Below are 13172 nucleotides of genomic sequence, written 5' to 3'. Positions count from 1 at the left end.
CCGGTGAATTGTACCCAGTCGTACCATCCTGGGAAAGCGTAACGAATGGTCCACTGCAGGTGTTGGTTGGCTTGATGCCTTGACGTTGTTCCATACCAGGCCCTACACGGCTGACATGGAGAACCCCGAGTTAAAAATCGTGGGGAATGTTCTCGGTGTATGAAACCTTCTCGTTAGTGAGAGCCCCCCCCCCCCCCCCGGACCCATATTGACTGATAGTTTTTTGTCGTAAAGAGAACAGCCATCATAGCTTAGATCATATATTCTAGTACAGTTCTATGGTCATATAGCTGCTGTTAATAAGTACTTCATTGCGCGTGTGCGCTTTTCGGCCACCCCTCCGTCAGTTCCGGATTCGAAGACCTAAAAGACTAACGCCTCAAGATCTCAGCAGCTCCGCCCTTTCATAAGTCTTTCTTACACACGCGCTATCCGTCGTCATCCTTGGCTTTGCTTAATAAAATGTAAAACAAAAACTGATTTTGTCATGCACCTGTTATACACGCGTGTTATAGTCTGAAACATCCGCCATCATTCACGGCTTTTGTTCAATTGTATTTAAAACACACCTTCATCTTCTTCTAGTCGTGAGGCTGGCGGATTGGAAGGGGGTATCATAACTAAAATAGCCTAGGGTCTTTCATGATCTAAACCCGGCACTGTTAACAGTAAACATAGCCTTTATTAAAGATACATTATTGGAGATTAGATAAAGAGTTGCCAGTTCTCACTATAATAGTTAAAAGCTAGATAATGTAAAGATACATTATGAGAGATTAGATAAAGAGTTGCCAGTTCTCACTATAATAGATAAAAGCTAGATAAAGAGTTGCCAGTTCTCACTATAATAGTTAAAAACTAGATAATGTAAAGAGTTGCCAGTTCTCACTATAATAGTTAAAAGCTAGATAATGTAAAGGGGATATGCTGAATATTTCAGTCAAATTGCTCCACTCTGAACCGAGATATTAGCTATTCAATGTTAGGTCTAGCCTCGATCAACATTACTGGATTCAAATCCAGTGAAAATCCGACACATAGGATGGCATCGAGAGTTGATTAAGGTCTTTTCATGTTAATAAATGTCTAATTAATAATTTAGATAACATTTCAGGCCTAAATAAAGACCTGCAATAGGCAGATTTAGCTCTTGTATAATGTATGTTTAAGAACCTGTCAAACCCAGTAAATAGGTGCAGACAAGTAGAACACTAAACCCCATTTCCTTGCTATGACGATAACTTCTACGTCCTGAAAAATAAATTAAAATATTTATAAGATATAAAAAATAATTTATTGTAGGTGTGTGTTGAATAATGAATTATTTAAACTGTCATTCATTGTAACTGACAAGAGGGGGTTGGATGGCCGAATGGTTAGCACGTACGCGCTGCATCATAACGCCTGTCATTGAGTCAACTGGCGTGGTTTCGAATCCCCGGTTGTACGTGACAAGCAGTATGGTTGCCTGTGCAACCTCGTAGGTTTTCTCCGGGTCCTCCGGTTTCCTCCCACTGCTAAAGACCCCTACGCGCAAGCGAATTATTGAAATAAAATTAAACCATATATGTTAGTCCCGAAATCTAGTCTAGTCTCCCTCTTGTAACTGACAAGGGGGCGCTTTAGACCACAAGGTCTGCCGTTGAATCAAGTGACAAGGACAGCTGTCTAGTCGTTCGGGTTGGACGAAAAATCGAGTTTTCGTTTACACATTGGCGTGCACGTAAAAGAACCCTTGGCATATGGATTTGGAATTCGATGTAATAGTAGGCCGTAACGCCGCTGTCCGACAAATTGTCCCTCATCGAACACTGTATGACGTATGCCCGTCGTCATTAGCCTAGTCGGAGCAGAACAGTAGGACGTTAAACCCCATTTCATTTCATTTCTAATTATTCGTCATAACAACGCCCACCGTACTTTAACAGATCACAAAAAAAGGCCCCAAAAAATGATTGATAAGAATTTTTGACAATTTAAAATCAAATTTTTTAAAAAGAGTTCTCAATTGACAATTTTTATCTCCACCCATGTTATAATCTGTGACACAAGGATGTGATGATGGTGTTGCCGTTAGCAACCATTACTTCATATCTCATTCATCAATCTTATGTCTGTCATATTCAGTTATATTTTAACAGATTCACACCTTCATCAGGACACTTGTACGAAACTAACGTCAAAACTTATATGGTAGCTAGCTTTTTTCTTTTATCTTCAGGTAGGGTGGGTCTGTCGTTGACGTTATGATCTCGGTGCAAATCTAGCTTAATTCAAATGTACCGGTTGATGGTGTAAATGAATGAAATGGGGTTTAATGTCCTACTGTTCTGCTCCGACTGGGCTAATAAAAACGGACACACACCATACAGTGAGCTACGAGTGAAATTTTACCCGGGAAGCGGCACTGTGGCCTACTCTTATATCGAATTCCAACTGCCAAGGGATCTTTTACGTACACGGCAATGTATACAGGGGACCTCGGTTTTTCGTGTCATCCGAATGACTAGACAGCTGTCCTTGTCAGACTCTCCGTCCTGTACCACTAACAAGGGGAAACCACGTCGAAAAATCCCGACGAACTTTCTCGGCCAATGCAGGGATCGAACACCCGACCTCCAAGCTAGCGAGCCAGCGTCTTACCCACTTAGCCACCGTGGTTCTGTGTATAAGTTCGTTAGATCGGCGTAGGGGATAAGCGATTTGCTTTGTGCGCCGCACTTCCCACACATGAATTTCTGTTCCCCCTCTCAAATAGAAAAAAAAATAGTTCGGTTGTAGTGCGGTGTTCACGCGATTGTCAGATTCAGATTGTCTTTACTTCATAGCCACGTTGCTCACCCTGTGGCTCACGTGTATGGCAGTATATTAGACTCAAAATTCTAACATGCTATTGTCTAATTTCTAACTTCTATTCATGTAATTTCTATATTAAGACAAACCATTCAACCTGACGAAGCGCGAGTCGTTGGTATCAACATAATGGTCTCGATCACACGGTGGCGACACCAAACGACGTCATAATGATGGTTGCTAAGTAGAAGTATCAAAATTCTAAATTTGTTTGACTTTCAGGCATAACAGGTAAGGCCTCAATGAAGAAGGCATTTCCATCTAAATAACAGAAATAAGATGAAACAGAATTAAAATTTACACTCAACATGAAAAGAAGTTGGATTATACATTGTCTTAATTTAGAAATTACATGAATAAAAGTTAGAAATTACATGAATAGAAGTTAGAAATTAGACGATAGCATGTTAGAATTTTGAGTCTAATATACTGCCATACCACATGTGGTACAAAATGATAAAGGTATGTTCCATTTTCTTTAGGGTGAAATTCTATAGTATTCTACAGAATTTGGGGCGCCTGTAGAAAATAATGGTCCCAAATAGTCTACAGTTTCTGTTGTGCAAATCCAATAATTTTTCCTACAGATTTATGCTTAAATTTCTAACAGAAAAAAATAAAGTATTCTATAGTTTTTTATATAGTGTTTTCTGTTGTAAATTTTACAGTTATCTTTTTGTCTTTAATCAAGTTTTGTGAACAGACTGGACAGTTAGTTGTCTCATGGATTCAGTTTCTTGTTAATACTAATTTCTATGAAGTTGTTATACATGTACATTGAATTTAAAAATTTAAAATTCAGCCAATGAACAAACAGTCTTCTCTTGGATTAACATTAATGAATCAGTCGGTTAGCTAACGGATAATGGAATTGACTTTCTAGCAACATAAATTTAACGGACCGTTAACAAACGAGACGTTAGCAATATAACGATCCGTTACAGTTTCATTGATCGTTAAAGTTTCCTGAGATCAGAGTTTTTCCGGCGTGATGCAGATTGCAGCCACTATTCAAGATGTCTTCCTGAAACATTGTACACACATCAACCTATTGTAGTAGTTCTACCTTTTGCTATAAGATCTGTCATTGAGTCAAGGGCGTGGTTTCCATCTAACAAGGAGTAGTGTCGCCTGTCCAATCTCGTGGGGGGGGGGGGGGGGTCAGAATCCCCCGCACCCCTGCCCGGTGCCTTTCACTGGTAAAGACCCCTACGCACAAGCGAATTATTCAAATAAAATTAAACCATGTGTTAGTCCCAAAAAACTTGGTTCGTGTCGAGTGGACGTTAAACCCCATTTCTTTCTCTCTCTCTTCATCTCTTTTTGTTTGCTAATTAAAATGTTCTCGTTGCGTTTCCATGGAAACTAATCTGACTTAGTAGAAAAACGCGGGATTTGATGGATAAGTGATTTTTGAAAGAGTATATATGTTTCATATTATAAAAAAACTTTGTTATAAACGTGATTGATTAAATAGTGTTTCAAACATCAGCAGTGTTTAAGCCGTGAGGCAATCTTTATAATTAACGAAGATATATCTAATTAGTTGGCGTTGTTTGTTTTTTTACCAGTTCCGTTGGGGGTTATTACGACCTTCTCCATCTATATAACAGTAATATGATAGATACAGAAATATTATCAGTTCTATTTACAGCACCGCCATGATGGTCTGGTCGTTATACAGATGATGATGTCGCACAAATAACGGTATACGGTGTATATCACCAGGAGGGTGGAGGGGGTTTAAACCCTCCCACCACTAACAAATGTTTGGGGGTGGCTAAACATACATTATGCAAGAGGTAAATCTGCCCATTGCACGTCTTTCTTTAGGCCTGAAATGTTATATAAATTATTAATTAGACATTTATTAACATGAAGAGACCTTAATCAACTTTCGATGCCATATTATGTGTCGGATTTTTACTGGATTTGAATCCGATCTGCTGCTCAACGCTTACTGATGATTAAATCCAAAAATGGATAATCGAAACTATGTTTTGTTTTTTTTATCGTACCGACTTTAGTAATTATGATCGAGGCTAGGCGTAAAATTCAATCGCTAAATACTCGGTTCAGAGTGAATCAATTTGACTGAAATTTTCAGAATATTTCCTTTACTTAATGTAGTTTTTAACTATTATAGTGAGAACTGCCAGCTCTTTATCTTATCTTACATAATGCCCCTTTAAGAATCCCTCGACAAAAAGGGATAATTTTTATATTTAGTCTCACTGTCAATGATTTTTGTTAAATTTTCATTCAGAATGTTTGGAGCGGATTTTATACCCTTGTCCAACCCTTAACGGACCCGCCTCCATGATAACAACACTAGTTTACGTTAATATATCTAACAGCGTGTCTCACCGAATTCTTACCATAACAAAGACAATCATATCAGATCGTCATACCTTGATAATCATATCATTACAACAATATTATACTATGACACATCTGTACTTAATAATAATAATAATAATAATCTATTTATACAGTGCTGAATATCCAACGATATATAAACAAACCTTTAAAAGATGGTATTATAACCATGACACGATAAACACTTAAAACATTGAATGAAGGAACAGAATAAATGTTCGAACTGATAAAATAACACTAAACAAAATAGTTATTGTCATTAACGTTAAACAGTTGTAAAAAGTTCAGTCTTTAGAGATTTCTTAAAAAATGACATGTTTTTAGAGTTGTTTTTTTTAGTCATTATGACTTAATATTTGTGGTTATTTCTCGCAAAGTCTGTGATACCGTGACTATCAGATACCGTGATAGTATGTTCTGTTCTGCCTATACAGAAGAAAGAAATGGCAAAAATAGTATTGTATTTAAAAAAAAAACAACCCAAAACCTGCGGCCGGTTGCTCAAAACTAAGTATTTTAACAATCCGTTAAACTCAAACGGATCGTTATATTGCTAACGTCTCGTTTGTTAACGGTCCGTTAAATTTCTGTTGCTAGAAAGTCAATTCCATTATCCGTTAGCTAACCGACTGATTCATTAATGTTAATCCAAGAGAAGACTGTTTGTTCATTGGCTGATTTTTAAATTTATAAATTAATGTGCATGTAAAACAACTTCTGTTCACAAAACTTGATTAAAGACAAAAATATAACAGTAGATTTTACTACAGAAAACATTATAAAATCCTATAGAATACTATAATATAAAAAAAATATAGAATAGTTTATATTTTAGCATAAATCTGTTGGAAAATTATGGGATTTTCACTGTAGACTGTTTGGGGCCATTATTTTCTACAGTATTCTACAGACCGCCCGAATTCTGTATAATACTATAGAATTTCATCCTATAGAAAATGGAATAGCCCCTCCCCTCCATCGCCCAACTAGAATGTTCTATAGAAAATTACTCTGGTAATCTATGACTTTTTGCTATGGGTATACTTTGACTGACAGTCGACTAATGCCATCGTAAAACAGATAACGGAGCCCAACACCTCCGTGAAATATAACGGCGAGTTAACGACATGTTAAAGTTAACGGGACTTCCAACAACTGACTTTCTCTCCGTTAAAGATAAAGATCCGTAACTCCAGAGCTTTCAACCCCTGGCCAAAACTACAACTGTATTTCATTAAAAAAAAATAGGGATCTGTGTTTTAATCAGATTGAAAATGTTCGTAAGATTTTTAATATTTCTACATTAATATTTTAAATCGATAATGACGAATGACTTCCTCGTGTTCTTATTTCATACAATATATACAATATGTAGAGTGACTAAGCGTCTCGTGCTCACGGACAAACAATGCCAATAAATCTATACAGCTTTTATAAGCTATACAAATAAAATGAGAGAGAGAGAGAGAGAGAGAGAGAGAGGGGGGGAGGGAGAGAGAGGGAGAGAGATTAACGTCCACTCGACACCAACTAGGTCATTTTGGGACCAACATATGGTTCAATTTTATTTCAATAATTCGCTTCCGCATAGAGGTCTTTAGCAGTGGGGAGAAACTGGAGGACCCGGAGCAAACCTACTCCTTGTCACATACAACCGTTCAGCCACCCAACCCCCTACACAAATAAAATGAAATGGGGTTTAACGTCCTACTGTTCTGCACCGACTGGGCTACTGAAGACGTGGTGCATACTTCATGCAGTGTGCTATGAGAGAAATTTTGCCCAGACAGCGGTACTATGACCTACTCTTATATCGAATTCCAACTGTCAAGGGTTGTTTTATGTGCATGATTCGGCTTTTCGTCCCATCCGAACAACTACACGTTGTCCCTTGCCAGATCACCTTTCCTGCACAACTGAAAAGGGGGGGCTATGCTGGAAAATCCTGGTGAACTTTCTCAGTCAACACAGAGATCGAACACGGGACCTCCAGGTTACTCACTGAGCCACCGCGACTCCACAGCTATATATGAGTTCTTCCAGGTTAACGAGCCACTGTCCTACTCACTGAGCCACCGCGACTCCACACCTATATGTGAGTTCTTCCAGGTTAACGAGCCACTGTCCTACTCACTGAGACACCGCGACTCCACAGCTATATGTGAGTTCTTCCAGGTTAACGAGCCACTGTCCTACTCACTGAGCCACCGCGACTCCATAGCTATATATGAGTTCTTCCAGGTTAACGAGTCAGTGTCCTACTCACTGAGACACCGCGACTCCACAGCTATATATGAGTTCTTCCAGGTTAACGAGTCAGTGTCCTACTCACTGAGACACCGCGACTCCACAGCTATATGTGAGTTCCACGAATAAAATGTCTCCACCGTCTAATAAACAGTGTTTAAGTAAATGTAAACATTCAGGATTGTTGTTCCTTCAATTTAAAAAAGAGGGGTGGGGATGGCCGAATGGTTAGCGCCTGCATACTGTATCATAAGGTCTGTCATTGAGTCAACTGGCGGGGTGTCGATTTCCTCGGTTGTACATGACAAGGAGTAGGGTTGCCTGTCCAACATCGTGGGGTTTCTCCGGGTCCTCCGGTTTCCTCCCACTGCTAAAAGACCCCAGCGTGCAAGCGAATTATTGAAATAAAATTGAACCAAATGTTAGACCCGAAATGACCTGGTCTCTCAATTTAAAAATAAATCCATTATAGTTTAAACGTGAAAATAATATGAATATAGGTTCTAGGTCATACGTTGCTTTGTGTTTTTAAATAACCAAGAACACACGTAAAAATTTCCTGTTTACAATTTATAAACTGAAATAAATGATGTGAAAATTATCGCAGTGAAAAACAAAACAACAGAAACATATTTTGAAAACAGCTATGTCACTAGTAAAAGATGTTCGAGATAAAATCGTCAAATATCACGATTTATGTATTAAACTATGATTGTTTATGATGTGAGATATATTGTCCTATGGCGAACATCCGTCTGCTCATATATTTATATCTTGTTGGATAATTTCTCATAAAAAAAATCTCCGCCGTTTAATTGCAGAGACTATTATACGTTTACACCCCTGACATTTTTGCCCAGTGCTTGCCCCATGGGTGTTTTTCGGGTAATCCAGTATTTTTCGTGTACGATTGGGCGTCTATACTTTCCATATATACCAATACTTTTATTGGAAAAAACACCTGATAAATACTTTCTTGAAAATCTATATTTATTCCAAAAACGAAACAGAAATTAGTAAAGAAAACGGTAATTTAACGACATATGGTGAGTTAGGTGACTGAATCACTTACCGCGTGCACGATGGATCATAAGGCCTTCATTGATTGAGTCAAGTGGCGTGGTTTCGATTTCCCGCGTGTACGTCACAAGGAATAAGGTCGCCTGTTCAACCTCTGAATTGGTTTTGGAAGTAAACTCACCTGAAATTAGTTACTTTACGTAAACCAACTTTTATAATTGTTTTGGGGGTTGGATGGCCGAATGGTTAGCACATGCGCGCTGTATCATAAGGCCTGTCATTGAGTCAGTTGACGTGGTTTCGATTCCCCGGTTGTACGTGACAAGGAGTATGGTCGCCTGCCCAACCTCGTAGGTTTTCTCCGGGGTCCACTGCTAAAGGCCCGTACGCGCAAGCGAATTATTGAAATGAAAATGAACCATGTGTTAGTCCTTTGTGTCGAGTCATCGAGTGGACGTTATCCCCCCCCCTCTCTCTCTCTCTCTCTCTCTCTCTCTCTCTCCCTCCCTCCCTCTCTCCATCTCTCTCTCTCTTTAACGACATACATTGGAGACCAACCTGCCTGAAAACCCCTAGATTAACCCAATTCATCATTATATTTTGCCATAATCAGAGTACTTTATCTCATTTTAAGATAATGGATTATATATAGCCACCGAAGGTCATCTGGTAATTTTTTTTTTTTTCAAGGGCTTTTCCATGATAAACGCATTATTTTACTGTTCATCGAGTAAGCCAGTGAATTATTTTTGTTGAGAGGTTTTCTGTGTTGATGTAAGAGGTTTCATAAGTGTATTTATCTCGTTCACGTCAACAGAACATTTACAATATGATATTCTAAAAAACTAAGTCAAGGTCGTACTGTATATAAATCACATGACATTGTAAATTATATATAAAAAATATATGTACGGTATAGTTTATCTATTATTTCATCTTTTACAATAAATAAATAAAAAGTGGTATGGTAATTCACTATTGGGAGAGAGAGAGAGAAATGGGGTTTAACGTCCACTCGACACAAACTAGGTCATTTCGGGACTAACATATGGTTTAATTTTATTTACATAATTCGCTTGCACGTAGGGGTCTTTAGCAGTGGGAGGAAACCGGAGGACCCGGAGAAAATCCACGAGGTTGGACAGGCGACCCTACTCCTTGTCATGTAAAACCGGGGAATCGAAACCACGCCAGTTGACTAACAAATGAATGAATTAAATGAAATGGGGTTTAACGTCCTACTGTTCTGCTCCTATGCTGGGCTAATGAAGACGGGCATACGCCATACAGTGTGCTATGAGGGAAATTTTGCCCGGGCAGCGGCACTATCATCTACTCTTATATCGAATTCCAACTGCCAAGGGATCTTTTACGTGCATTCCAATGCATACACGGGTCCTCGGTTTTTCGTCTCATCCGAAGGACTAGACATTTGTTCTTGCCAGGCCCTCCGTCCTGCACCACTGACAAGGAAGGAGAAACCACACCGGAAATTCCCAATGAACTTTCTCGGCCCACGCCTGGGTAAAATGATCCTCATATCACACTGTATGGTGTACATGTATGCCCGTCTTCATTAGCCCAGTTGGAATAATAATAATAATATTTATTTTTTATTATACGCATTACATCGTAAAAACAACCCAGGACGTTAAACCCCATTCCAGTCATTGTATGTTTAACAGTGTATATAAATATATTTTTAGAATAACCCTATAATTAAAGACAGGTTAGGTATATTATATGTTTATTTAAATATCCCTTACCATTAGATGTATACCGTACTTCATTGATAGTTGAATAAAAGCGGATTATTTTATTGTAGGAATTTAATTCATCTTTTGATATGTAAACATGATGGTCTGATGAAATAACATCTTATAGATATTATAAATAGATATGTAAATATTGTGGTCTGATATATTAAATATCTTACATAATCCTGAACATGACGTACGGCCGAATGATCTTGACAAATATTTAAATCTTACGTCTCTCTCTCTCTCTCTCTCTCTCTCTCTCTCTCTCCTAAACACCATCTATAATAATTGTTATACAATATGTTCTATAATAATTGTTATATAGTTTGTTTTGTTTATTCTAACCATCTAATTAGCCACTTTAAAAAACTATTCTTAGTCCACAGGCCACATCACAATAAAATAAACACGTGCATAAAAAACAAATGTTATAGAAATACATTTCCATTTTTTTATCATTAGTCTAATGTCTAATAAAATGTAGATTATTTCCGGCTTGTAAATTAAATACAACAATGGCATTAAACCTAGCTTTATTTAGATCTTAGACCACTACAATGTGAATTTCTGATCTTCTGGAACACGTGTTAACTCGGGGGTTGGATGGCCGCGGGAACACGTGTTAACGTGGGGGTTGCATGGCCGCGGGAACACGTGTTAACGTGGGGGTTGGATGGCACAATGGTTAGCACGTGCGCGTTGTATCATAGGGTCTGTCATTGGGTCAACTAGCGTGATTTCGATTCACCCCCCCCCCCCCCTCTCTCCCTCTCTCTCTTTAAGGTGAGGTGGGGTTGGATCGCCGAATGGTTAGTATGTGCGCGTTGTATCATAAGGTCTGTCATTGAGTGAACTGGGATGGCTTCGATTACCCGGTTGTACGTGACAAGGAGTAAGGTCGCCTGCCTAACCTCGTGGGTTTTCACCGGGTCCTCCGCCCCCACCCCCATAATATTTATTCATTATGACCCCGAATAACAGAATACAGAAGAAATTTACTCAGTCAGGAAATAATGGCGGGGAGAGAGAGAGAGAGAGAGAGAGAGAGAGAGAGAGTAATTAAACCAGAAATACCAGGAAATAATTATAAACAATAAAATGACACCGCGTGACAAAGATCGTAGACTCCAAGTTTTGTGTTGTGGCCAATTAATCGTAAAAACGGATATTTTTTTATTTTATTTATCTATTTATTTATTATTTTTTTAATTTTTTGGCCTTATTAGCTGAATGAAAGAAAATTAGTTAAAATGATAATGATATGATCACGAAATGAGCCCATATGTGATTACTACATGACATGCTATATATATTTACAATCGTGCTGGATTAGTTTGTTATTCTTCAAGCGAATTATTGAATTCAAACTAAAAACTTGGAATAACAATTACAGGTAAATTAACACGCGTCTCCTATAGAAGAAGGCTTCATTTTGCTTTAGGCTTCACAAACATGTTTAAAGGAGCTAAATCGCTAATATCTGGGACCTAGAAATTGACACAAATGGTTCGCAACGCATACAATAATGTAATATGAATGTATATAAACTGATTTACCTTCAATCGTTTCTGTTTTTACTCTAATTTCAAATTAGTTGTTTTGGCGAAATACGCCAGAAATCTCAATCGAATGGCTATCGCTAGCATCTGGTTATTCCAGTCTACATCGATAGTATTGATTCAGCATGCTCTCTAGATAAGAATAAGACGTCACCGCTTAACATGACTTGTGTGGAATTTGTCTGGCCTCGTTCTTCGAGTCCCTTGTTATAAATGGCGTTGAAACGCATTAGAGGTACAGGATTCGAGTACCAATGCCAAATGTTTATTTTGTCTTAAATATTGCATATCAGAAGCCCACCATTTGCCGGTAAGATGACAACATCAATGTTGATTTAAGGCTTTGGATGATACTGAGTTAGAGACTTAGCTACTTTCATTTGTATGTGATACAGGATGAACTGAACCTGGGGGAAAATGTCTAGTCGAGAACGTGTGTGAAACATTAACAACATGTTCATGGATCCTTTCACAATTGAAAATGGAAATAATTGTTAGGGCAGAATTATCGTCATACCCTCAAAGCACACAACATGCCCGCTGTCAATAAGTCAGGATAGTTGCCCCCCCCCCCCCCCCTACCCTCCCTTAAACCCCATCTTTCCCCTCTCTCTTAAACCTCTCTCTCTCTCTCTTAAACCCATCTCTCACCCCCTCTCTTTAACCCCCTCTCTCTCTCTCTCTCTCTCTCTCTTGATAAAGATAGAGTTTATGTTATCAATCATGGATTACGATAACCGATATAATGAGTTGATGTCATCAGCTTATTTAGAAATATAAATACACACAGCTGATATCTTTTATTCAATAGAAATGTCTGATCACCAATAACCAATAATAGAGAGAAGAGTTAAATCACCTGTTTCTTACCTGTGTTATTTACAGATGTTATATAGTATAGCAGGTGAGATAACAGGTGTGTATATTAGTTATCGTGTTTTAAATATTGATTATAGATGTATTTAATCAGATTGTTATAAATCTTACCTAGCTTATAATCAAATGTTACCAGTTAGGAATTTTTAGTGGCCGAGGGATCTGTTTCACGAAATTTTAAAGATACATTATGGGAGATTCGATAACGAGTTGGCAGTTCTCATTATAATAGTTAAAAACTAGATAACGTAAAGGCAATTTGCTGAAAATTTCATTCAAATTGATCAACTATGAACCCAGAACTAAGCGAATGAAATTTCCGCCTAGCCTCGTTCATCATTACTAAAGTCAGTACGATAAACAGCATAGTCTCGATTATCCATTTAATCGTTAAATCGTGAAGGAAAATTATGCAGTAAATCGGCTCATAATGCACTACAGATCGCAGTCTAGCGATGCCATCTAGAGTTGATTATGT

At 38.1% G+C, this 13172-nt stretch overlaps 1 long non-coding RNA gene across 2 annotated transcripts; it reads right to left on the bottom strand.

Moving 5' to 3' along the window:
* Nucleotides 1–671: 671 nt before the first annotated feature.
* Nucleotides 672–12010, bottom strand: LOC126819416 (uncharacterized). 2 transcript variants are annotated; one of them, XR_008787770.1, is made up of 3 exons: nt 11816–12010; nt 8552–8680; nt 672–1251 (listed from the first exon to the last, which is right to left on the bottom strand). It is a non-coding gene; the product is annotated as an uncharacterized LOC126819416 (long non-coding RNA). The 2 variants fall into 2 exon arrangements; XR_008787769.1 differs by lacking the exon at nt 11816–12010 and adding an exon at nt 10436–10521.
* Nucleotides 12011–13172: the final 1162 nt, after the last annotated feature.

This window comes from Patella vulgata, chromosome 4 (assembly GCF_932274485.2).
Source record: "Patella vulgata chromosome 4, xgPatVulg1.2, whole genome shotgun sequence".
NCBI classification, from domain to species: Eukaryota; Metazoa; Mollusca; class Gastropoda; family Patellidae; genus Patella; species Patella vulgata.
The sequence above is the reverse complement of the archived record's forward strand: the minus strand, read 5'-3'. Positions and strand labels throughout refer to the sequence as shown.